This window comes from Primulina tabacum, chromosome 10 (assembly GCF_025594145.1).
Source record: "Primulina tabacum isolate GXHZ01 chromosome 10, ASM2559414v2, whole genome shotgun sequence".
NCBI classification, from domain to species: Eukaryota; Viridiplantae; Streptophyta; class Magnoliopsida; order Lamiales; family Gesneriaceae; genus Primulina; species Primulina tabacum.
In genome coordinates this window covers 19,033,011-19,060,297 of record NC_134559.1, presented here as the reverse complement: position 1 = coordinate 19,060,297, position 27,287 = coordinate 19,033,011, and the positions used below count along the sequence as shown (strand labels likewise).

Sequence of the window (27,287 nt, the reverse complement as noted above, 5' to 3'; positions counted from 1 at the left end):
AGTGGATGTCTTGATTTATTATATATGAATATATTATAATATTAAATTCTTGGAACCACTTAAATGTTTGTTTGGTTTTACTAACCATTTAAAGTGGGAACCTTGATTTACTATATATAAATATATCATAATAATAATTTCTTGGTACCATTTAAATGTTAGTTTGGTTTTACCAACCATTTAAAGTGGGAACCTTGATTTAGTGTTTACAAATATATATATAGCACAATAAATACTTGACAATATTTATAAGTTTTGGTATATATTATATACTTATAAGATAATAATATATAACATAATATAAATATGATTATTTAATATATTGGAACCATTTTATTAAGTGGATTTCAATAATGTTCGTTAATGTTAACTTTATTAAAATACCAAGAGTGGATCTTTTAATCTCAACTACTTAATTAAAATTTGAACAATTAAAAATTACCAATTAAAGATTCAAACCACTAAAAAAAATAAAAATAAAAAGACATTGTAGTGGACTTGTAATTACCTTAGCTTCCCTGTGGATACGATATTCGGACTCACCGAATTATACTACTTGTGGACAACCTACTCTTGGGAGTGCAACAATCAAAGTCGCAACATTCATGCATACACTAATTAAAACAGTAATATGATATGATGGATGAGAAAAAGAAGATGCATGACGTGCCTTTGCGTTTTATACGCACGAATTCACGTTGACGATGAAGAACGGATCGAAACCTTGGCTTGTATCCCTTTGAATTTTCGAAAACCCTTCTACCTTGAGTTGTGTATGTGTGTGCCGTGTGTGTGTGTGCTTATGGGGAGAGTTCTGAATTTTGAGAGTGTGAGAGGCGTGAGTTTTCTTTGCAAAGTGTAGGGTTTAGCTTAATAAATACTAATAAATTTACTAACTAGGCTTTAGGCCTATCAAGCCATAAAATTAAGCTCATTAGTCTAATTAGGATTTAAATAAAATATTACCAAAGTTTTTGTTTGAATAAATTATTGAATTACTTAGCCGGGTTGCCAAAACGTTCGTATTTTTGTTGAAAAACCAACACCGATAAAAATTACGTCCCGGCATATAAAATCACCTAAAAACCTCTTATTTTCAAAAATAATAAAAAACATCACCCATATTTTAAATAATTAACAAAAATTATTTAATAAAATCATTTTCTATTTTTCAGTCATCGGTCTCCGTTCCTCGATCGCAACTCGAATAACCTTTAAAAATACATTTTTATGCAACAATGTAGAAAAATATATTTTAAACATGTAAATATGCACAACATAATTAATTCATGCAATTAAAATATTTAATTAAAATACAAGAGAATTTAATAATTGCATGCATGTGGTTCGCGTGGACCTTTAAATTTTCGGGACGTTACAATACTTACCAATGTGTCATGGTGTTGCTCTATCCAAAGTTATGTGTCCCAAAACAGATGAAGATATAGAGATGATGATACGTATTCCATATGCGTCAGTCATTGGTAGTATCATGTATGGTATGATATCGACAAGTCCTGATGTTGCTTACACTCCGAGTGTTACAAGCAGATATCAGGCGAACCCTGGTCTAATGTATTGGAAGGCCGTGAAAGATATTCTTAAGTACTTGAGAAGGACTAAGAACTTGTTCATGGTCTATGGAGGTGGAGAATTGAAATTGAAAGGCTACACTGATTCTTGCTTCCAATGTGACGTAGATGATTCGAAATCGACCTCTGGCTTTGTATTCATGCTTAATGGTGCTACTGTCTCTTGGAAAGGTTCCAAGCAAGACACCGTTGCGGATTCCACCACCGAAGTTGAATACATTATTGCATATGATGCAGCAAAATAGATAGTTTGGATGAGAAATTTTGTCCAAGAATTGGATACTATTCCTAATGGAGTTGATCCAGTCCCGTTGTACTGCGACAACACTGGTGCCTTTGCGCAAGCAAAGGAACCAAGGTCTCATCACCGATCCAAACATATACTGAGGAAGTTCCACATCATACGGGAGATTGTGGGAAGAGGAGACATATCAATCGAAAGAGTCCCCTCAGCAGATAATGTTGCTGATCCACTTACAAAGCCCTTGCCAGGACTATTGTTTGAAAAGCATCGCAAAACAATGGGATAAAAGTTAAGGGTAGTTGGCTCTAGGGCAAGTGGAAGATTATTAGAGTAGATGCCCTGCAAGCCAACGGTTGGTTAGGGAATTTATTGACTCAAGTGAAATAAAAAATCTTTATTTTAATATAATTTAACTTTTTATGGTCTTGTTATACTTTATCTGTATACCCATGCAAACAGCATAGATAAAGTCCTTGATTATGCTTTAATACAAATGAATCGTAATTCGAATGTTGAAACTCATTTGTAAACACTGCATATTCTAAATTCGTTCCTAGTCGATTCAGCCGCCTAAAACAGGGATAAAGGTCGCTTGAGCTCGAGACTAGCATCTGTGATGTTGTGTACTGCGTTTCTTGGTAAGGGCATGAAGATGTCCAAACATGCAGATAGGTAGTCATATGATGATTATACCGAACAACCCTCCCTCGGACTTTCCAAGTGGTTATCATTCATCGAGCGGATAAGTCCGTGGTTATGATTGTACACCATTAGTCCTTACGACCCGGGACAACACTGAGGCTCTATATGATAGGGCTGTGCTTTGACTCGTTTACCGGCTCCAGGAGAGTCATTAGGTGGCGAGGTTGGGTACAGTTGCGACACATATAGGAGCCAGTGCATTGTAGTTGGCGATTCACCGCTCACCTATGGGTGTGGATATCCTATGTGATCTGATATAATAATAGTGCATGGATTTTCTGGCCAGAGTATGAGATGTACGTTGGAGAAGGAGTTCTCCAATAGTACACGCGATGCCACTATTATATGTGTCACATAGTTATCGAATTAATATGCAACCCTCGATGAACCAATGGTTGCAGATTCGATCGGGATATATGAGATGAAGGGACCGTACTGTACGCTAATCATAATCGACTGGTTCTTACAGGCACTATCAGTGATACCTAGGGGATCATGGGGCGATGCTACTAGACGCTCTTACCATGATCCGATGGATGCAATCAGAAATGAGTTATGACATTCTTTATCAATGTGTTGATGAAAAGAATGGGGCTAACTAGGGTAAGTCCGAATAAGAATAAATATTATTCTGAATCGCAAAGAGTTGTGAACTCACGGCTAGCTGTATCCCTGAACCATAGATGATCACACAAGCACTGGATCGTTTGTTCCCGTTTAGAGAATAAATTCAAGGAGTTGAATTTATATTATGATATAGTAAATTCAAGAAGTTGAATTTGTGATAATTAAATTTTGAGAAAATAAAATCAAGGAGTTGAATTTATGAGATAGTAAATTCAAGAAGTTGAATTTATGAAATTTGGAGAGAATAAATTCAAGGAGTTGAATTTATAAAATTTGAGGATTTAATTTATAAAACTCAAAAGTTGAGTTTATTAAATATTAAATTTTGGATGTGATAAATTCAAGGAGTTGAATTTATATTTAAATATTAAATTCAAATGTTGAATTTATAAGGGATTTAAATTAAATGTAATGGGTATATGTATAATGGGCTTATAGGAGTACAAGACCAACATACATATTATTAAGGTTCTTAATTGGACTTTAAAAGATTAATTAATTAATTAAACTAGTTGGACTAGAATAATTAATTGATTATGCCCATTAAGTATTTAATTTAATTAATGCGCCTTATGCTTATATATGTGTATTAGGCTTAGGGTTAACCACAATTCATTCACAATTTTTGAAAAACCCTAGCCTCCCTCTTCATAGTGATTTTTGAAAATAACTCTTCTCTCCCTAAAAATTTCGGCCACCTCCTTATAGGGAAAAAGGTTGAGCCGTCTCTCAAACCTTGATCTCCAACGCAAAACTTCTCCCAATTTTCTAGTGCAAATTGGAAGAGGAATAGATCATCCAGTCGTGGACCTGATTAGAAGAAAAGAAATGAGTCTCTTGAAGAAAGTTCTTAGGGATACATCAAGAGCTAGATCCGTCATACCGGATCAGTTGGTATCAAGTGATTTAATCACCAAAGGTATAAAATTATTAAACTCCCTATAAATGTTTATGATAAAATCATACGAGCGCCTAAAGCAAAACATATTTGGATGGTCAAAATAAATAAAATTTTTAAAACTTCCGCTGCGTTTGGGCGTGTAGAAAACCCAGATCCAACAGCTTTTTCTCCTGTCTGTCTAAGATCTGCACTGGTCTTTCTTCATAAGACAGGTTCGGAGTGAGCTGCAACGGTTCGAAGTTCAAGACATGCGAAGGATTCGCCATATACTTCCTCAGCATAGAGACGTGGAACACGTTGTGTACTCCGGCCAGATTCGGCGGAAGAGCAACACGATAAGCTAACGTCCCAACTCTGTCGAGGATCTCAAATGGTCCGATTAATCTCGGACTGAGCTTTCCTTTCTTCCCGAACCGCATGACACCTTTCATATGTGCTATCTTCACAAAAACATGGTCGCCAACGGCAAACTCTAGATCTCTCCTCCTCTGATCCGCATAACAATTCTGTCGGCTCTGAGCAGTCCTCATTCTATCACGGATCTTGACTACTACATCGACAGTCTACTGAATAATCTCCGGACCCAATTCTGATCTTTCCCCTACTTCATCCCAATGAATAGGCGATCTACACTTACGACCGTACAGTGCTTCATATGAAGCCATACCTATAGACGACTGAAAACTGTTGTTATAGGTAAATTCCACCAATGGCAACTTCGACTCCCAACTCCCCGAGAAATCGATGACACATGCACGGAGAAGATCCTCCAAAATCTGGATAACTCTCTCTGACAGCCCATCCGTCTAAGGGTGGAAAGCTGTGCTAAACAACAACTTCGTACCCATAGCCGAATGCAAACTCTTCCAAAATGAGGAAGTGAATCTAGGATCTCGGTCAGACACTATAGAAATGGGGATACCATGAAGTCGGACTATCTCCCGGATATACAACTCTGCATACTGAATCATGGTGAAAGTCGTCTTAATAGGCAAGAAGTGCGCTGATTTGGTAAGACGATCAACAATCACCAAGATAGCATTTGACCCTCTGACTGACTTCGGCAAACCTACCACGAAGTCCATGGTAACATTCTCTCACTTCCACTCGGGAATAGGAAGCGGCTTGAGCATACCTGCTGATCTCTGATGTTCCGCTTTCACTAGCTGACACGTCAGACACTCGGACGCAAAACGTCTGATATCCTTCTTCATTCCGGGCTACCAATACAACAACTGCAGATCTTTGTACATCTTCGTACTCCTAGGATATATAGAGTACGGCGACATGTGAGCCTCAGATAAAATATCTGCTCGAATAGAACCGCTGCTAGGAACCCACATTCTGTCTCGATATCTCACAATACTGTCACTAACTGTATACAAAATACTGCCCTTGGCCTCATCTCTCTGCCTCCACTTCGCCAACTGCTCATATGCTGACTGTCCACTACAAATACGGTCTAGAAGAGAAGATTGAATTGTCAAAGTAAATAGACAGGGAACTCTATCTCGAGGATATGTCTCTAGATCAAACCTCTATATCTCAAACTGAAGAGGTCTTGGAATTGCCATATGAGCCATCACTGCGACTTTCCCGCTCAGTGCATCCGCAACCACATTAGCCTTGCCAGGGTGATAGCTAATGTCACAGTCATAGTCTTTCACTAGCTCCAACCAACGCCTCTAATGCATATTCAACTCTTTCTGCGTAAAGAAGTACTTGAGGCTCTTATGGTCGGTAAAGATCTGGCACTTCTCTCCGTACAAATAATGCCTCCAAATCTTCAAGGCAAATACTACGGCTGCCAACTCTAGATCATGGGTAGGGTAATTCTTCTCATGGATCTTCAACTGACGATAAGCATATGCTATCACCTTTCCATGCATCAACACTGCGCCTAAACCGAGTTTCAAAGCATCGGTATACAAAACGAAATCTCCGGGCCCTGACGGCATGGCTAATACCGGTGCTGAAATAAGAGCTTGCTTCAAAGTATCGAAGCTCTTCTGACACTCATCGCTCCACACATACTTAGCATTCTTCTTTGTCAATGACGTGAGTGGAACTGCGATAGAGGAGAATCCCTGAATAAACTTCCGATAATATCATGTTAGCCCAAGGAAACTACGGATCTCTGATGCATTCTGCGGCACAACCCAATCTCTGACTGCTGCAACTTTCGCTGGGTCTACTTCAATACCGCTGCTAATTAATTAATGCAGTTAAAACAATTAATTAAAATACAAAGGAATTTAATAATTTGCGTGCATGTGATTCGCGTGGACTTTCAAATTTTTGGGGCGTTACAAGAGGGGTTGTCCGATTTAGTAGAGCCGGGAAATTTAACCCTCGATATATGTAGGACCCTTTAAAATCTTGAAGAAAGTGGGCACGCTGGCATACAGGCTGGCTCTACCATCGAATACGTCAAAGATCCACAACGTTTTTCACGTGTCCCAACTGAGGAAGTACATTCCAGACCCAAGCTACGTGTTGGAAATAGAACCACTCCTAATTGAAGGAAACCTGGGAGAAGAGTTGAAGTACGAAGAAGTCCCAATCAGAATTGTGGACACCAAGGAAAAAATTCTTAGACGACGTACCATTCCCTACGTCAAAGTACAATGGTTTAACCAAACGGAGCGAGAAACAACTTGGGAAGTTGAGGAGAAGATCCGAAAGGAATATCCTTACCTATTTGGAGACCAAGCCAACTCAAGTTTCGAGGACGAAACTTCCAAAAAGGTGCGAGGGATGTGAAAACCTATAATGTCGAGGCCCGTATTTCGTATTCGAAATTTTGCGGAATTATTTAAAATTTTTCTCTTTAAATAAATAACATGCATAATTCATAAAATAAACTGATAAATAGATTTAATTTTAAAATAACAGCGGAAGTAATTATTGTTTTTCAAAACAACCACTTAAAAATGATTCAACATAATAAAATTGAGTTTGAACATAAAAAGATCAATAAACTGAAACATGAGGTCCTCAGGTTCCTACTACTGCTGACCCAAGCTAGCTGACTGGTCCCCACCCTCGGTCTCGACTCCATCAGTACCTACAACAATCAAGTCTAGTGAGTCTAAAGACTCAGCATGCATGTATTGTGAATAACAAGTAAATATATCATAATAACGTAAAAATATCGTATCGTGAAGCGTAAGGTGAAAATCGTGTCATGAGTAATTATAAATACGTGCATATCTAAAAATCCTACGTAAAAGATTTGCTCGATAGAGCCCTGTCATAAAATATCATAATGAGATTTTTCTGGTAGAGATAATGTTTCAACGCAAGTGGCCCATAACATAACATGAACGTCTGATCAGACTAAACCATAGTATACTGGGCGGTATAGATCGCCACAACTCTTGGACTGGATGTCCGTACCCATACATAAACATAAATCGGTCGTAAGTCACCGGGTGGAGATCCCATAAGCGTGAGGTGGCCACAAGACATATCACATATATCTCAAAATAAACATTTTATATTTTATGCATGTAATATAATTATAACCCTGCTTTTACCGAATGAGTTGGATCGTTCCTAGGCTTTCTGCGACCTAATTCTAATATGAGATACACGCAAATATTTTTATCTTGAGAACAACTTCGTAATCGAACCAAAAACGGGCCAATGAGACCAACAACTAAATTTCTAACCATGACTCCGTACCAACCCGAACCATCGTTTAGTCATGACTAAAATACACTTAACATGATGAAATAATAACCCTAAGAATTGTAATCCACTAAAATTAGTGAATGGAGGCCAAAATATTGAAACGCTCTTTCGAGAGTCACTTTGGCACATTGCACCGTAAATTCTCGTACGACCTCTAAACTTAACCGAATCATGAACGGCCAAAAACATGATCTTCCCAACTCATTAAGGTACTGTCCAGTCCAAGGCCATAGGCTAAAAGCCAACCAAGAACTCGCACACCACCTCTGAACCGCAGCAAAGCTGCTGTCAAAAGCCGTGACAGCAGCCGCGCTTCCCTTGCGTGGTTTGTGAAACCAATGGCCATTGGTGCTTGAACCACCAACCAAAGTCTCTTACCAACATCCTAAGACGTGGCTTGAACCATGGCTAAGGGCTAAAAGCTAACCAAAATCCAAGCACACACCTATGACAACTCAAAGCTCCAACCGAGAGCACCAAGAATTCTGTACTGTGATGTATTGAATTATCTTGTCGTCTTGCATTGTTCCAGTGGCCATATGATTGATCATGGCTCAATCTAGACTTGATGAGGTATTGTGTGAACCATGGCTAAGGGCAAAAAGCCAACCAAGATCCACCCAAACCCCCAAAAGCCGAAACCAACTCACACAAAAATCAGAAATGAAAATCGTGGGGCACTTGTTTTGTTGTTGAAAAATATTGATGGATCCGAGAACCAAGCCTTGAAAGGCTGACTTGATCTCGTCCTAGGCATGACAAGGAAGAGTCCTAACCATGGCTTCGGTTCCTAGGACAGCCATGGATCGAACACACCTTCACCAACCAGAAAGCAAGAATCGTGGCCAAATGTTGCAACTAAGAAAATGTTTGCTGTCATGTATTTGTCTTGAGTGCATGGGCTTATGTTAATGAACCAACACCTTCCTAACACACTCTAAACCATGCCAAGATGCAGCCTTGAGTGTCTAGAACCAAGCCAACCTCCTGAAATTTGTTTTTGAAAGAAACAAATCAGTACGACGAACACGGCGCGGCGGAGACGGAGTTGTATTTTTCTTCCTTGTTTTCTTACTGCTAGTTCACGATTTCTAGCTAGTGTTTTCTTTGAAATTTTCGAAGGTAGGGTGAGAGAAAATGGCTAGGTAATGGAGGTGAAGATTACCAATTAAATGAGGAGGTTGAATGGCAAATCAAATTATTCTATCCTAGTTGCTTGAGGGATATGGAATGATGTGTTATATTATTGGATTGAGGAGGATTTGGTGGGTGTGATGACCGAAATCTTCTAACAAAGTAAGGTAAAAATATTGCTTAAATCATGTATTTTGAATTCTTAAAGTTTTAAACTCTCAATATGTATTTTAGTGAATTAACAATTTAATTTAGGATAGCAATCTTGCATGTCATGGCTTGGTCTAACAATTACTATTAAAATGTTAGGTTTTAATTTCTTGAATATATTAGCCTTAGATAAATTTTATCCCAATTGGTTACACATTTTAATTTAGGATTTAATTAACTATTGAACATAAAAAAACTTATTTAATAACTTTTATCCAATTAATTTAAATAAATCTTAAAAACCTTCTTTATCATTAAAATAAAGTATTCCTTAGCTTAGATTAAATTTAGGAATATTTTTTTATTATCAATCTAATCTCAATTTTCCAAACTCCAGTCTGGCTTCGCGTATTGATCCGAAAAGATAAAACTAAACTCTTGCGATTAAAATAAATAATCATAACCTAACAAATTTTGAAATGAATTAAACACTCCATGAATGCAATTAAAAATCATTTTTAATTTAAATAATAGCAATTATGCATGGCTATACGTAGTCTGATTTATTGGGTTCTACATATAAATTATAGGGAGTTGTAAAATCCTTAATTTTTAATAGAAATGTATAGGATATTATTTTTGAAGTTGAAAATATTAGAGATTTTGAAAAATAATGAAAACTACATGGTATTCAAAAATATGTTCCCAACCAATAATTACCTTAATTTCGAAATCCAATACAAAATATACACATTAATATCGAAATTTAAGATGGTTATCAACATATTTAGAAGATATTATTGCATACGAGGCAGTTTTCTCAACAAGGAAGCTAGCAAATTTACAATGCAGTCCAGATGCATTACGAACCTGTAAGAGAAAGCAGTCTACGTGCAACCATCCAGTCCAGGGTTCCATTTTCGAAAATTTTATCCTTGGTGGCCAAGATATTTTCGAAAATTGACATCTTGTTAACTAGGGAAGGAACATCTTGAATCATGGTAGGATTATCTGAAAAATATTGGAAAGAAAATCAATCGGTTATGGCAGGATTCCCTTCCCCTCACCTATAAATACCCCATCACTCCTAGCATTCCTAACACCCTAAACCTCGAGATACATAGCTGCAAAAATTCGAAATTTCCAGCAGCATAGTTGAGACAAAATTCTGCTTGTATTCGTCCAAGAATTATGCTAGAAAGTGAACCGAAGCGCTGCCCGAGCAAGAAGCCAGAAGCGATCCATATTAACGAAGTCGTGCACCTATGTTTTTAGCATTCAAGAATACTGTAAGTGGGTCTGTTTTAAAGATTAAATTTCGTTTATGCATATTTATTTCGTTTTCGAAAATGCGGCTGAGTACACGTTCTTCTTCTAAATTGTTCTTGTGTTGGTTTTCATATGGTTTTGGGCAATGTGAGGATTCGACTGTATATGGCTGAGAATCCCAATATGACATGTTTATGGCCCTTACACGGTGAGATTGTAACCATTATATGGCCTCGTCCCCTTAGAGAGATAAAAATTAGGGACTGATATCAGTAAATCATAGAAAGTAGAGGAATCTCACTGTCTTATCAATGTTATGCATGTGTTATGAATTATGTATGCAAGTCATGTGATTTTCGAAATTTATGAATGTTGTTATATTGTGCTCGATACGGCCTCCACTTGTTGAGTATTTCCCAAAATATTTTTCCCTTACTCTCCCCTCCCAGATAGAACCGAATAACAAGTTGAGGAAGAAGAGTCCGAACAGTATTGGGGCTGGTGAACTTCCAAAATTTTATTTTAAGTTTTTATTATTCAGTTGTAACGTTTCTGCTTTAGATTATGTCATTTTTCGGTTATTGGGTTGTAAGGACAATGTTATTTCTTTTAAATTATGATATAAACTGGTTTTGGTTTATACTGTGCTACGAAACTGGTTTTTTTTATTGTGTGATTGTAACAACGCCGATGTCAACCTTGAGATTCGGGGCGTGACCTTGTCTTGGATTTCTATCTTGTATTTGTAGCTAATAGCCGAAGCATAACGTTACAAGTTTAAAAGACCTACTGATCAAGTCACATTTATCTGATATACTAGTTGAAAATGGTTGAGACAGTTAAGCCTATGGACATTCGAGAGCCACTATAAATAACTACGAATTCTGATCTTTTACACATATATATCTCATAACATCGAAATACACTTTGGACTTTTATTGAAAAACCACACAAATGCGACCGTTTTAGTTTATTGTGACATACATTTGATTTGATAAACTTGAATATTTTATCTTTGAGGCCAATAACGATTAAACTATTTCATTATTTGAGTTTGTTCATTCATATTCTCTTCCTTGTTTCTATGTTATTTTTTGTTATTTTCTTTCTTTTGTTTCGCTCGGTAGTAGCAGAAGTTTATGCTTAAAGAGATTTGATAATTGTAATTTTACACTTAGATTTTCGGTATTTTTAAGTTAAATGTACACTACTTTTTAGCATAATTACGTGTTTCGTATTTATTATTGTGTCGTGCGGAAATCTAGGTTATATGACATTTTAGGTACAAAAAGAGGTGGAATTGATCAAGAATGGAATGAAAAGTAAGTGAGGAAGGAATTTTATACGAGCTATAGGCGCTAAGCTCCTACCTACAGCGCCTCAGCGCCTGATTTCATAGGAAAATCAAAATACGAGAGAAAGGCGCCTCAGCGCCTGATTTCATAAGAAAATCAAAATACGAGAGAAAGGCGCCTCAGCGCCTTAGGGGCCCTCAACACTTGTGCCTCGCAGAAATTATTTCTGGAAAGAACAAATAAGCGCCCGTTAGCGGCGCCTCAGCACTTGAAGAGGTACATGACAAGGTGACTTCGAATTTTAAATTTTTGAAAGACCTACCCTATCTATTTTTTTGAGGATTTTGCATCTTTTCAGAGGGAGAATAACATTGGGAAAAATACTGAGAAACGGCATTTGGAGTTGAAGATGGACGAAACGACCTCTGGGGTCGGAGAAATATCTTTTGCTTTTGTTTTTATTTCTCTCTCTCTTGATCATTGAATTACGTTTAAGAACATGATTTGTTTTTTCTTTTTATTCCGTTATGAACTAAATTTGTTGTTTAGACGAACGACGTGGTTTGACTTAAAACTATGTTTTTTTTATTTTTTATTATTATATTTAGTTTTTCGTTCAGTTTATTTTTGTTTTTGTGAATTGATTATGTTCTATTAACCGATTACTAATTGAATCATTATATTCGTTTGAAATTAGGCACTTGTTAGTCGTTGGAGAAGATTTTGAATATGACCGTAAGAAAATACATTATTGGTTTTAAAAGAATTCCAAAGGCATATAACATCATCGAAATCATTACATGAATTATTGTATGATATAAATAAACATAGTAGATACTCAAGTGAAATCAAACCTATATAATTTTCTCTCAATGATTTTTCTCCTAATAAATCTTGTCAATCGTTGATTAATTTTTTCAATCTTTAGTTTACGTTACCAATCTTATATTTGATTTTCAAAATAAAGTTGAGATTCTATTAATTAAAATACTTAGTATAATATTAAATTTTTTTAATTGTGAGACGTCCGTACTTATTCAAATAATAAAATCTGACATCATTCACTTGCGACAAGGAATTACGCAACACATGTTAATGGATTTTTCAAATCCTTCATGATGGACTTGGTCAGGTGGGCTTGACATTTGTCCAGGTCAGGTGGGCTTGAAATTTAACCAAGTGATAGGATTTTATTTTGGAATGAAATATCTACCTTATATGATAATGTGTAACTAGTACCTAAATAATATTTTATTATGAATAATAAGAATAGAAACTAATGTCCAATAATTCGTTACAACAAAATAATAAGATGGAGCTTACCATTATTATTCTTTGTTGTCCTTGAACTAATTCAATAGTTTGCTAACCACGTTAATTAAGTAAATCACACTGAGCAAATCATATACGGCAGGCTCACCGGAAAAAGTGTTGGTAAGGGAATCGAACTTATGACTATTAATTAAGCGCTCACTTACTCCACCAACTATTACACATTTTCAGGGGCAACTTGAATATATTTTTATTCAGAGTACTGATCAAAATCATCTTTCAATTTTTTTTCTTTTTATATTCAAATCATTCAATATTAAAGACGACCTAAGTTATTTATGTAGCTCAAAAACTTTTATGAAACCATCTCACGAATCAATTTTATGAAATGGAATTTTCGACACGATCCAATCTACGAAAATTATTTTTTATGTAAAATATATTACTTTTCATTTTAAGTATGAATCAATTCGACTCGTCTCACAAATACATATTCATAAAACTATTTTGTAGAAGGCCTACTTTGCATGTAATTGTTCAAATTTTATCATTATCAACACAAAAACATCTTAATGTTGCACTCATATTGTATAAAAGTTTTACAAGTAGTAGACAAAAATAGGATTCCCACACAACTTTGGTACAACATATACAACAAAGGATACAACAACAAACATAATGCTAACAATGAACCTCAAATTCCTGCTATTACACCTCACAAATCAAATCAAAACAAATCAAACTACTTAAAAGTAAAGTGAAATTTCTATAACTACGTTTTTACCTCTATAAAAACCTAAACATACCGAAGACTCCCTATTAACCAACATGATTTTAAAAATCGAGCTCGAAACACACAAGTTAGGTAGTTTCTTGTTGATTTTTTGGGATGCACGAACTAAATTTTCGACATTGGTAGGAATTTTCAATATACGTAAGTTTTCAAGAGGTCTAAATACAATTAATGTCTTACAATTTCCAGTATATGCCCAATTTATGAAGTATCCCAGACAACACAGCCCAGAAGGCAATCTCAGCAAATATTACATACAAAAGTTTCCCCAGTCTCTCACTTTTCCACACATCGATGAAAACATGCTTCTGAATCCAGTTCACCTGACAAAAGCCAACACAAAATTTGCTATTTATAGCTTGTAATGATATGAAATATCAAAATTTTGTTGTCGTATAATTATATATTATACAGACAAACTTACCAAATTGTTATCTGGATTCTTGAAATACCATCCATTTATAAATGCTGCAAAAATTCCTTGAGCCGCCATCACGTAAACCAGCATTGCATTCATACCGATCCATTCCAAGAACAAGAACGGCGTTCTAAATCCCCAAACGTCAATCTGTTTAAATTTTCAACAAGGGTTTGGATTCATTCCATTCGAAATGAGCGGATTAGGAATGGGAATCCGACTTCAATTTACGATGCCCATACATCAAAAAAACTAAAGATGTAAAGGACTAATGATATGTTTAGGAGAGAAGTCAATTTACAAGTATGTAGAAGGCAGAGAAAACAATTCCAGCTGCACCACCAGTGAAACAAACGTAGCTGAAACTATAGAGCTGCTTGTTGATAGGAATAGCTGCAAGCAAAAAAAGGAAAAACGTTTCTTCAATTCTTGAATTTGGTCATCGAGTTGGCAGAGAATTTCGGAATATGCTACTTTTTTACCATCTGTGAAATGAAGAATACAGGCTAATGCTAGTAAAACAACCCCCATTGAAATCCATTGCTTCAGTCTCTCAGCATGCCCCTGCATAGTGAATCCATCTATTTTTACGTACTACGAGATCGATCTTCAAATCATTTTCCATGTGTAGTATGAATTAATGGTAGAATTACCAAAGAAATTTACCCTGAAATGAATCAAGACATGTCCATAGTGAATTCCAATAGTACCGGACATGATTGCTGAAATCGAGCTGCAAGAAAACGTAAAACAAATAAAAAATTTCTCGAAATCGAGTACTTAATAAGATGAACCAGCATCATGACCATGATGGATCGCAACCTTAAAAGGCCTTCAGGCTCGAATGGAGCGAGGCACCAAGTGGGAGCATCTTTGCGGAACGGACCAGAACTAGGAGAACTTAGTGTACAAGCCTGCATATTTTCTCATTATATATCAATGAAAACCGAACTCATGAAATACAACATAATCATTGACATTCTTGGAAAATAATGAACCAAAATTTGTTTTCTAGTTTCAAGAAGTGACCCTTAAACGTGCCCAAACAGGTTGAGAGTACAGATGATTAACACCCCAAACTTGTCTATCAACATATCCAACTGCATTGCACGCCGGTCCCAAATGTCCTCTCATCCCGCATTTTACCTAAAAATTGTCGAAAGTTTTATGATTCTGATATATAGATATGTGGTAAACAAAAAGGTGTGGGTTTTTTACAGTGTATCTCTCGATTTTGTCACCATTTTGCGCTGAGAAACTCCAGTCAGGAACATACAGAGAGAATAATGTAACCATGTAGATAACAAATGCAGTGAACCCTCCAATCCTAAAAGTGAAACAAATGTCAATCTGTTGTTTCATTTGTGGTACAGAACAAGATATGATGCATTCTAAACGTAGCTTACCATTGCCATTTGTATGCGGTGAAAATCGAGAAATGGTTGAGGCTTTGGCTCGTTGGTCTGACCTTGGTGGTGAAGGTCTCTATTAAAGCCACAATGAAGTAGACCAAAGCTATTCTCTGTTCCCATTTGTACACACAACACATAAGGCTGGAGTTTTTTTTTATTTCCTTTAGATTTCCATAGCCGTTTTGTATAATTAATACTCGAGTATATGAGAAACGATTGAAAGCTCGAACCTGAAGAATGCCACACCATCGAATGTGTTTCATGTCGACACCATAAACAAGATCATTTGGTGCATGAGAGTATCCTCCTGAAGGTCACAAAATGACAATTATACATGCCCTGTTTTCGATTTCTTGAATTTTGACCCCAACTGTATTCAACCTCATATTAAACGTTTTGTTACCGAATGTGAGGCATGTTTTGTGCTCGCAAGAGAGAATATGCTCAAAGAAAGACAAGTATAAAACTCATATCAATACCTTGTAGCAGAAGTCCCCAGAACAAAAGCTTTAACGTCCTCAAAGTTATCTTTCTTACTGCATAACTGATCTCTGGAATTCTCTGCAAAAATTAAGGTTTGATCCAATTTGAGAGCAATACTGTCTGAATAAGGGGATATGCACGATAGTTGCCCCCAACAGAAAAAAAAATTTTAAATTCTTGAATCCTGCGTTGCACTAGGGATTGTAAAATATATATTTTACCTTAAGGGCAAGAGCTATGGCAACACCAACAATGAAGAGGAAAAAGGGCATTACAAAATCAGCTAATGTGCATCCATTCCAAGGCGAATGGTCGATGCGGGAATATGCCTCTCCAGCATCATCTACCAGTATCATCAGCTGCAAAAAGACCATAAATTCCTTGTTCAAGTTTCAAAACCTTAGATAAGATTTTGATGAACTACTTAATATATTTCAAGAGCCAGAAACGAAGACGTTCGAAGGCAAAGATAATGTAGTTGCACTAGGAAGCTACTCATACCACAATAGTGAGACCTCTAAATGCATCCTAAAGTTGCAATCCTTTTCGTCTTTTGTTTTATCAATGGCTGCTCTTCCTTATGTTCCTCGGTTTTCAGGTCAGAGGTTGCAACGCTTCTCTGCTCATTCTCGTTGCTGATATCATAAACTCCAGTTCTTGCATCATTCTTCTCCCCGTATACATGCTTATGATCATCCTTCTTCTCATTTTTTAAATCCGCTCTGGCCGCGAATCCTTCTTCCAACTTCCTCGGTTCCTCCATGGAGAACTTTCTGTATTCTCAGTCTATGTTCTTGCAATGGGATGTATTTATATTGAAAAAGGAAAGAACCAGATTAAGATAGATGCCGGCCGTTGTTGGGAGCTCACATGGACGATAATATTGGTCCTCCCTCCAAAATAATAATAGAAAAATAAATATTTCACATTATAAAAAAATGAGTAATGCAAAAATGCGATGAGATACACTCGGTTACATGTTGCTTTTATAGAGTATAGTCGTAGATATAACACCCTCGGAATTTTTGCATCTGTTTCAAGGCATTGGAGAGACAGAAGAAATACTTCCGGTCGGACAAATTTAAAGTAAATTCTTTAGACAGGACAAATAGCAAGTCCAATTTGCTGGTGAGCTGTGACTGTAAACCTTGATCACAAGGAATTTAATTAATTAATTTTCTTTCATTATCAATAAAAATAAAATATTAAACCCATCATTTTCTTTATTAAATTAAGACAAGACCTTGCCGTTGTCCAATATTAATTTCCATTAATACATTGACCTATATCTTAACCTTTTAAGTTACTTTATGCATGCTGGAGAATACCACTTGATCGATTCCTGAAAGTTAAGGGTAGATTTTTTTGATACAATCTCAATGGGTCCACCTAATTTATATTTACAACGAAAATTAATATTTTTTTTATATAAAAATAAATATTTTTTCATGGGTCCGGTCGAGTCGGAGAACTATCTCACAAAATTGACACTTAAAACGGTGTCGTATGAATTTTTTGGAAAGTTAATTGATGTTAACGATAATTGGTCCTACATATATCACCTTAGAAGGGGAGTTTCTCCTCATAAGGTCCACTCAATGCTCCAGTCAAAAAACAATGGAAATAAATAATCTTAGTTGTATCCTATACATATCTCCCACACAAACCTTTAATATTTTTCTAAGATATTTAGTGTATCTTGCTATTAAGAGGATATAGTCGATTTTTTCTTAGATAGGGAGAAGTTCTCTCGATATAAGATAGAAGAAGCTCATGAAAAATACCGAGCTAAAGAGTAAAGTATAAAAAGAGTGTGATGTGAAAGTCTTTGTGAAAGTCTTTTGGAAATGTCTTATATTTGAGTAGATGCTCTGTAAGTCAACTGTTGGCTGGAGAATTTATTGACTAAGGTGTAATAAACAATTTTTATTTTAATATAATTTACTTTTTAATGGTTTCGTTTTTACTTTATATGTATACCCATGCAATCAGCATAGATAAAGCCCTTGATTATGCTTTAATACAAATAAATCGTAATTCGATGTTGAAACTCATTTGTAAACACTGCATATTCTAAATTCGTTCCTAGTCGATTCAGCCGCCTAAAACATGGATAAAGATCGCTTGAGCTCGAGACTAGCATCTCTGATGTTGTGTACTGCGTTTCTTGGTAAGGGCATAGAGATGTCCAAACATGCAGATGGGTAGTCATACAATGATTATACCGAACAACCCTCCCTCGGACTTTCCAAGTGGTTATCATTCACCGAGAGGATAAGTCTGTGGTTATGATTGTACACCATTAGTCCTTACGACCCGGGACAACACTGAGGCTCTATATGCTAGGGCTGTGCTTTGACTCGTTTACCAGCTCTAGGAGAGCCATCAGGTGGCGAGGTTGGGTACAGTTGCGACACATATAGGAGCCAGTGCATTGTAGTCGGGGATTCACCGCTCACCTATGGGTGTGGATATCCTATGTGATCTGAAGAAATAATAGTGCATGGAATCTTTGGCCAGAGTACGAGATGTACATTGAAGAAGGAGTTCTCCAATGGTACATGCGATGCCACTATTTATATGTATCACATAGTTATATTATTATTATGCAACCCTCGATGAACCAATGGTTGCAGATTCGATCGGGATATATGAGATGAAGGGATCGTACTGTACGTTAATCATAATCGACTGGTTCTTGCAGGCACTATAATGATAACTAGGGGATCATGGGGCGATGCTACTAGACGCTTTTACCATGATCCGATGGGTGCAATCAGAAATGAGTTCTGGCATTCTTGATCAAGGTGTTGATGAAATGAATGGAGCTAACTAGGGTAAGCCCGAATAAGAATAAATGTTATTCTGAATCACAAAGAGTTATGAACCCACGGCTAGCTGTATCCTTGAACCATTGAGGGTCACACAAGCACTGGATCGTTTGTTCCCATTGAGAGAATAAATTCAAGGAGTTGAATTTATATTATGATATAGTAAATTCAAGGAGTTGAATTTATGATAATTAAATTTTGAGAAAATAAATTCAAGGATTTGAATTTATGAGATAGTAAATTCAAGAAGTTGAATTTATGAATTTATAAAATTTGGAGAGAATAAATTCAAGGAGTTGAATTTATAGAATTTGAGAATTTAATTTATTAAACTCAAAAGTTATGTTTATTAAATATTAAATTTTGGAGGTGATAAATTCAAGGAGTTGAATTTATAATTTAAATATTAAATTCAAATGTTGAATTTATAATTGATTTAATTTATTAAGCTCAAAAGTTGAGTTTATTAAATATTAAATTAAATATATTGGGAGTATGTTTAATGGGCTTGTAGGAGTACAAGTCCAACATATTAAATAATTAAAGTTATTAATAGACTTTGATTAATTAATTAAACTAGTTGGACTAACCCAATTAATTAATCAAGCTCATTAATGTTAATTATGGAATTTAGGTCAAGGTTATTGTTTTTAAAAAAATAAAAGAAAATTGACCTAGCCTCCACTAATATTCCATGTATGATTCACGAGAACAATCTCTCCAATTCCTCCAAATTTGTTTTGGCCACTCTTCAAGAAAAGGTCTTTGAGTCATCTCTCAATTTTTGATCTCAATGTAAAACTTCTTTCAAATATTATAGTGCTATTTGAAAGAGGAACAAATCTTCTAGTCGTGGACCTAATAGAAGGATTGAAGGAAGGCGTTCATGAAGAAAGTTCGTATGGAATTCATCAAGAGCTATCTCCGCTAACCCCGAAATAGTTGGAGCCGTGTGAATCGTTCATCAAAGGTATAAAATTTCAACACCCCATGAATGTTTGATTTAATAAACCATACGAGTGCCCAAAACAAATATATTTTGAATGTCAAAATAAAATAAAAATTTTAAAACTTTCGCTGCGTTTGGGCACGAGAAAACCGAGATCCAACATCTTGTAATTACAAAAATCCATTATTATTTATGGAGAATTGTCTTGATAATTTTTTTTATGTGTTTTGGAAGTGTTTATTTGAAACTTAGAATCGGAGGATTTTTATAAAGAAGATATATAGTTGTCAACAATGTTGAATCTAAATTAATAATATTCAATTAATCGAACACTTTTTATTCTATTTGATGAATAAAAAGGATCGCATATTTTTATTAAAAACGTACGCATTTTATTAAATTTTTTGCACAGCCGGCTAAGTCCAGAAGATCGTGCATGTAGATTCTCCTAATACTGCAATATTTTATTTTTTGGATTTATGTGTTCTCCACCATTAAATTAGCTACACTGATTTTGATTAGGAAAATCACGACACTAAAAAAAACGATTGGATTAGCGACAGTTATAGGTGTTAGGACCAATGGAATCCGGATATCTCCACACTGGTATGATATTGTCTACTTTGGGTTTTAACCCTAATGATTTTGCTTTTAAAACCACCTAAAAGGCCTCATACCAATGGAGATATCATTCCATCTTTATAAACCCATGATCTTTCTCTAGATCTTCTAATGTGGGACTTTGGTTGCATCCCAACAATCCTCCCCTCAAACGAAGTTCCACTATTATTCTCATGGTCCGAGCCTCCTCTCAGGCCTTATTCGTCCTCCAATCGAGGTTACTCCACTTCACTGCGTTGGAGCGCACGCCTTACATGGATACTGTGAGCATAAACCACCCCGATAGTTTTAATCAGGGATTTTTACCGAGAGCCCTCACCTCCTTCGTTTAGGTATCGAGGATTCGACCCACACGGCTCGATCTAGACCATGGCTCTGATATCACTTGTTAAGACCAATGGAATTCGGATATCTCCACACTGGTATGATATTGTCCACTTTGGGTTTTAACCCTCATGGTTTTGCTTTTGGAACCATCCAAAAGGCCTCATACCAATGGAGATATCATTCCATCTTTATAAACCCATGATCTTTCTCTAGATCTTCTAATGTGGGACTTTGGTTGCATCCCAACAATAAGATAAACCGTCACTATTATAGCGAAGATTTTTGTTAAACTGTCGCTAGCCTCTTTTTTTTTTTTTTTGTAGTGAGACAATGATGGTCAACAACTGTTGGCACAATTCAACGTTTATATTTTCATAATTGTATGATATTGTTTACTTTGAATTTAAACTCTCGTGAATTTGTTTTATTATTTTACCCAAAAGAATTCGTATCAATAGAAATATAATTTCATCTTACTTACGCATGATTTTTCTCATGTATTTTCAATATTTAAATCGATTTAAGTACCAATTTTGACTCTTTTTCTCCGGGCAGTGAAAATGATTGCTTTTTTGTAAAGTTATTCTCGATCCGTAATTTCTGAAGTCAAAATTAAATGAAGTCAAATTATTTTAATTGACATATATATGCATGTCTTAGTGGGTAAATGGTCTTTCTTTCGTATGTTGAAATAAAATGTAAAGTATTAAATGTGAACATTAATCAACGTCCAAAAGGTCTACATCGGACGACTGAATGCATTTAGTCCTTTCTATATGGTTGATTCTGCCTGTTTTTTTCATCGAGGAATCTTTGTGTCAGAATCAATAGTTTATTCGACAGGATCAGTTAAACAAGTAACATGACATGATTGAACTCCATTAATTAATTAATTATATATATTAATTAATTAATGGAGTTCTTATATATATATATATATATTTATTTATTTATATTTATATACATATATATATATATTCTTAAGCCTTTCTAGTTCGGGTAATTTGACCAATAGTTTGTAATTACAAGATGTTGGATCTCGATTTTCTCGTGTACAAATGCAAAAAAGTTTTAAAACTTTTATTTTATTTTGATATTCAAAATATATTTGTTTTGGGCACTCGTATGTTTTATTTTGAAATTCGGGTTCGGGTAATTTGACCGATACCCGATCGGGTATCGGGTACCCGAATTTTTTTGTTTTGTTTTTTTAAATTTTTTTATGGGTTTGTTAAATGTGAAAAATACATGAGTTTTTTAATTTACTAGCTATAATATGATATAATGACTAGCCATAACTCGATATAATGACATGAAGTACATATTTTTTTTCAAAAAAAAATTTAAAAAATTTAAAAAAAATATTTTTTTTTTCGGATACCCGACTGCCTAGTACCCAAAAATACCCGAAAATTTCGGGTAACCGACATGATCGGGTTGGTGTCGGGTAGTAAATTTTACTATACCCGTTCGGGTACCCAAACCCGAAAACCCGACCCGCGCCCACCCCTAAGCACTATGACAATTTTACTATATAAGTATTTGTTGGATAATTTTGATGCTTAATAAATGAAAATTAAGCAAATTAATCGATGTGTTTGATTGGAAAAATTCTAAACGAAGAACAAATCTTAATGAACGAATATTAAGTTTGGTGATTCTGAATTAAACTCGAAATGAGTTCATCGAATGTTGAAAGAACTTCAAACGAGAAGTCGGAACATGTAAGGGACAGAAATCGAATATAAAAAACAATCGGTGAACAATAGCAGGCATGCACCCACGCGCGGATCTACGCGCAGGTGCTTGCGCCTGCTACTGGCAGGCGCGCACCCACGCACGGATCTGCGTTCCGGTGCATGAGCATGCCGAGCGCGTGCACAGAACGCGCACACAGGCATTCCTTCGGATTTTTCTGACATTTTTTCATTTCCTTGCCATTGTTTGATGATTGTGGTAAGTTACAATGGCCAAGGGACACCCCTATGAATGAAAGATCATGTCTTTTCACATGAAAAACAATAAATGCTTGTTTTATTGAAAATAAAAAACACATAATTTCATTTTGCATATTGTTCTTCTTCCTTCTTCAATAAGAGAGAGTTCCATTCATTTCTTTGTTATAGAACTTGGATATTTGAGTGCTCATTATCCAAGAGTTGTAGTTATATCTTAGAAGAAGATTGCCACAAATCTTTAGCACATTGTGAGGGGAAAATTCTTCTTAAGAAGAAAGTGTTCAACCCTTGCCTCTACAAGCCTAATTCTTTGTTTTCTTCTTGCTTTTCCTATCAAATTTCAATCCCATAAACAACAATCTTAAGAAGAATTTTGGGATTTTTAATCACTTGCAAGAAGAATCTCAATGGCATCATTATCTACAACACAACATGCAATTATTGCACTAGGAGAGAAACCAGAAAATTTTTCTGGTGCAGATTTCAAAAGATGGCAACAAAAGATGCTCTTTTATCTCACAACCTTGAGTTTGTCAAGGTTCTTGAAGGAGGTTCCTCCCGCCGTTGCTGAAGACGAGACAGACACCAACAAGAGGGCCGCTTTGGATGCATGGAACCAAAGTGATTTCATATGCAAGAACTACATCCTCAATGGACTTGACAATGCATTGTAAAATGTGTATTGTCAAGTCAAGACTGCCAAAGAACTTTGGGATATGCTTGATAAGAAACACAGGGCGGATGATGCGGGTTTAAATAAGTTTATTGTTGCAAGATTTTGGACTACAAGATGGTGGACTCAAAGTCCGTGAAGAGTCGAGTGCAAGAATTACAACTTCTCTTGTACGAGATTCATGAGGAAGGAATGAGTCTAAGCGAGTCCTTCCAAGTTGCTGCTTTGATCGAGAAACTCCCTCCATTGTGGAAGGATTTCAAGAATTATTTGAAGCACAAAAGGAAGGAGATGGGATTGGAGGATCTCATTGTGAGATTGAGGATAGAAGAGGACAACAAAAGCACCGAGGCCAAGGCAAGTAAAGTAAAATGGCAGCAAGGGTCAACATTGTTGAATCGAGTTTTAAAGGGAAGAAAAGAAAGTTTGAGAAGCAACCACAACTAGTCCAACAACCACCAAATAAGAAGAAGTTCAAAGGAACTTGTTATAACTGCGGAAAATTGAATCGCATGGCTAAGGATTGTAGGAAGCCAAAGAAGGGAAATCCTCATGCCAACGTTGTTCAAGAAAGGTCGGTACCATTTGATTTTTCTGAACTTGATTTGTTTGCACTTATTTTGGAATCAAATTTGGTGGAAAACCCCAACGAGTGGTGGGTTGACACTGGAGCAACTCGATGCATATGCTCCAACAAGGGTTTGTTCTCCACATAAACTCCATCGACCGGGAGAAAACTATACATGGGGAACTCTGCTACATCTGAGGTGGTGGGCACTGGAAATATAGTACTGAAGATGACATCGAGTTTGGAAGTAACCCTTGTTGATGCACTTCATGTACCGGACATAAGAAAGAACCTCGTGTCGAGGTCTCTTGGTCAAACACGGGTTTAGACTAGTATTTGAGTCTAGCAAGGTTATATTGAACAAGAATGGTTATTTTATTGGAAAAAGATATCTTGATGAGAACCTTTTCAAGTTGAATGTAATGGCTATAAGCCAAAATGTTGTTGAAAGTAATAAAGGCAAAATTTCTATTTACTTTCTTGAGTGTTCTTATTTATGGCATCTTCGTTTAAGACACGTAAATTTTAATACCTTGCAACATTTAATGAAACTGGAATTATTGCATAAACACAACTTCGATCCAACACAAAAATGCGAGATATGTGTTGAAGCAAAAATGACCAAAGCGTGTTACCACTCGATTGAAAGATGTACAACTCCTCTAGAACGAATATACACCGATCTTGATGATTTAAAGTTTGTACAAACTAGAGGAGGGAAAAGATACTACGTGACATTCATTGATTATCATACAAGGTACTGTTACTTGTATCTTTTGAGGTCGAAAGTTGAAGCTCTTGAAGCATTCAAAGATTAAAAGACCGAAGTTGAGAATCAACTAGACAAACAAATAAAGAGGGTTCGAGGCAATAGAGGGGGTGCATACGGAGCACTGTTTGATGAATTCTGCACATCTGTGGGAATAATTCATGAAACAACTGCTCCTTATTCACCACAATCGAATGACATTGCCGAAAGAAAGAATCAAACTCTGAAAAATATGATGAATGCTATGTTAATAAGTTCAGGACTACCCCAAAACTTGTGGGGGGAAGCAATACTATCGGCTAATCACATCCTGAACAAGATACCCCACAAGAAAAATGAAAAGTCACCTTACGAAATGTGGAAAGGCCATAAGCCTTCCTACAAGTACCTCAAAGTGTGGGGATGTCTAGCTAAGGTTGAAATACCAAAGCCTAAACAAGAGCGAATTGGACCAAAGGCGGTCAACTGCATATTCATCGGATATGCACATAATAGTAGTGCCTATAGGTTTATAGTGCACAAATCTGAAAAATGCAGAAATGAATATGGGCATAACAATTGAGTCAAGAAATAAAGTATTTTTTGAAAATATATTTCCTTGTAAAGAAAGGAAAGAAAATGGTTCTAGCAAGCGAAAACTTGAGACAGAGCATGCATGTCAAGTACCTACACATGAGCCAACTCTAAACGAAAATGATATACCATTGAAAGGCTATTCAAAGGATCAAGAGCCAAGAAGAAGTAAAAGGGCTAGAATCTCAAAGTTTTTTGGTCCAGACTTCCATACTTTTATGTTGGAGAATTAACCAAAGGACATACAAGATGCTCTGGCTAGCCATGAAGCTCCTTATTGGAAAGAAGCCATAAACGCTGAAATGGATTCTATTTTGCAAAACCATACTTGGGAACTAGTGGATCTTCCACCAGGTACCAAGCCATTGGGATGCAAATAGATATTGAAAAAGAAAACTAGAATTGATGGAAGTATTGGAAAATATAAAGCCAGGCTTGTGGCCAAAGGCTATAGACAAAGAGAGTGTCATGATTTCTTCGACACGTATTCACCAGTTTCAAGAATAACATCCATTCACGTGCTTATATCCATCGCAGCTTTGCATAACCTTGAGATACATCAAATGGATGTCAAAACAGCATTTTTAAATGGTGAACCTGAAGAAGAAATATATATGGAGCAACCTGAAGGCTTCATAGTTAAATGACAAGAAAGAAAAGTCTGCCGTTTGATTAAGTCACTACACGGACTTAAACAAACGCCCAAGCAGTGGCACGAAAAATTTGACACGGTACTATTGTCAAATGGATTTATGATTAATGAGTGTGACAAATGTGTTTACATTAAAGGCACTCGAGAATCCTACGTGATAGTATGTCTATATGTTGATGACATGTTAATAATGGAGAATAGCCAAGAGTTGATTAAGGGTACAAAGAAAATATTGACAAAACATTATGATATGAAAGATATGGGTGTTGCTGATGTAATTTTAGGGATTAAAATCTTTAGAATTCCAGAAGCAATAGTCCTATCTCATTCTCATTATGTAGAAACAGTGTTGAAGAAGTTTAACGCTTATGACTCTCCCCAGTAAGAACGCCTTTGACGTGAATGTCCATTTGGCGAATAATCGTGAAGAACCAGTGTCACACTCTTACTCTATACTTGACATGATTACCATAATCAAAATAGGATTTGAATGATATATCTATATTATGAAGCAATTTAAACAAGAGGCATCAATATGACGATTTATAAAAATTTTGGCATGATGTCCTTATATTTTGAATACACCAACACTCAAGCAACAATAACAATATGTAATACACCAACACTTAAGCAACAATAACAATATGTACATATAATCTTATCCTTATATACAAATATATTCTGTATCATTATACACATAGATATACACCTTGTAAAACTTGTTTCAAACCCTGACATTAAATTCATTATAATACATATGCGGAAGCTATACAATAAGACATACCGGTTCTTGTCATGGTGAGGCACATCACAAGCATCCATTGGCGAACCGGCATCCTATATATCTTCATTACCTGATCCTGTAATACATGAGCTACGTGAGTTTATAAAACTTAATAAATTGGCACTTATACGTATCAATATGCGTAGATGGAACATACATATCAAGTCATGATCAACAATGAATCTTTAAACCATGTCATACTATAGCATATATTCATGTTCATTTTTGTACTTGAGCCTCATTAGTTGACCTGTACTACCGTGCTTGCTTTATTATATAGCCACTAATGTGTTGGACGTCAGGGGGCACTTTTGGCAACTCCACGCCCCATGAACATATATTGGCCAATAGGTTTTGAGGACTTAAAACCACTCATGATGTCAACAAGCTCTATATCATGTAAAAATTAGTCATTTTCTTTTCATATTCATGTTCATGTTCATGTCACAGCACTCATCTTCAATATTCATGAGTTTCTTTAATATTTAATACATAACAATAGAATATGGTGCTATGTTTTCATCAATAAACATACTAACAATGTACATATAACAATAATCAATGGGAAGCATTTGAAATTCATAATATTAATCA

The 27,287-nt window shown here is 35.8% G+C and overlaps 1 pseudogene; it reads right to left on the bottom strand.

Annotated features, from left to right (window-relative positions):
- Nucleotides 1-13,457: 13,457 nt before the first annotated feature.
- Nucleotides 13,458-16,945, bottom strand: LOC142506116 (uncharacterized; annotated as a pseudogene).
- Nucleotides 16,946-27,287: the final 10,342 nt, after the last annotated feature.